The sequence below is a fragment of the Octodon degus genome, unplaced genomic scaffold, assembly GCF_000260255.1.
Source record: "Octodon degus isolate 3935 unplaced genomic scaffold, OctDeg1.0 scaffold00003, whole genome shotgun sequence".
Classification (NCBI taxonomy): domain Eukaryota; kingdom Metazoa; phylum Chordata; class Mammalia; order Rodentia; family Octodontidae; genus Octodon; species Octodon degus.
The window spans coordinates 1,209,657-1,210,479 of record NW_004524579.1 but is presented as its reverse complement, the minus strand read 5'-3'; the positions used below and the strand labels follow the sequence as shown (position 1 = coordinate 1,210,479).

Genomic DNA, 823 nt, shown 5'->3' with positions numbered 1-823 from the left:
TTAAAGGTCACTGCAGATTTCTGTGAAACAGTACCAATCTTACATTGGGTTATACACATGTGTTTTTTATATATGTGTGTGTATGTGTGTATAAAAGACAGGAAAGAAGTAATATATAGTCAATAGAAAATAGAAATATACTTTTTAAAGTTTCTAATACTAGAAGATATCATATGATGTCTTTTAAATAAATTGTAAGTCAAAGATATAAACCTTAGAACAAAAATTAAGATTAAGCAATATTCAGAAAGTTAAATACTAATTAAAAATTAAATGTTTCAAAACAGTTGAACTAAGAAAAAGTTTTCATGATAGCAAAGAAGTACTAAGAGTAAAACATAAGATAAAATACTGGAATGGCAAATAAAGGACCAGCACTTCTAACAGTTTGAGGATAGGATATCTTACAAAGTTCTAGTGTGTTGTGGACGTGCATAATGACCATGACAGTTACTGGTGGCCAGGCGTCACTTGTGAGACTGAGCTACAGCTATTTCTTTGAAATCCACCCTGTAGACTCAGGTGGAATCATGACCCATAGGGTGGAAGAGAAGTCATTTGTAGAGTGAGCTGTTGGAAATATTTTGCTGCTGAACACAAAAGAATAAATCAAAGACTACTATTGTATACCTCTTATTCTCCTGTGTTTAATTATTTGCCCTATTTGGTGCGTTCTTTCCATTCTCATTCATGGGGCTGTGATCAATTTGCTCCCTGTCTAGAATATCATTTAGTAGTCTGTAGGCTTGGCTTTGTCCTCATGAAATTCTTTAGTTGTTCTTTGTCATGGAAGTATTTCACTTCTCCATTATACTTGAAAGAG

The 823-nt window shown here is 33.0% G+C and overlaps 1 protein-coding gene across 1 annotated transcript in view; it reads left to right on the top strand.

Moving 5' to 3' along the window:
• The window catches only part of Ss18 (SS18, nBAF chromatin remodeling complex subunit), an 86,595-nt gene that overhangs the window by 35,799 nt on the left and 49,973 nt on the right, over positions 1 to 823 (top strand). The window lies entirely within an intron of this gene.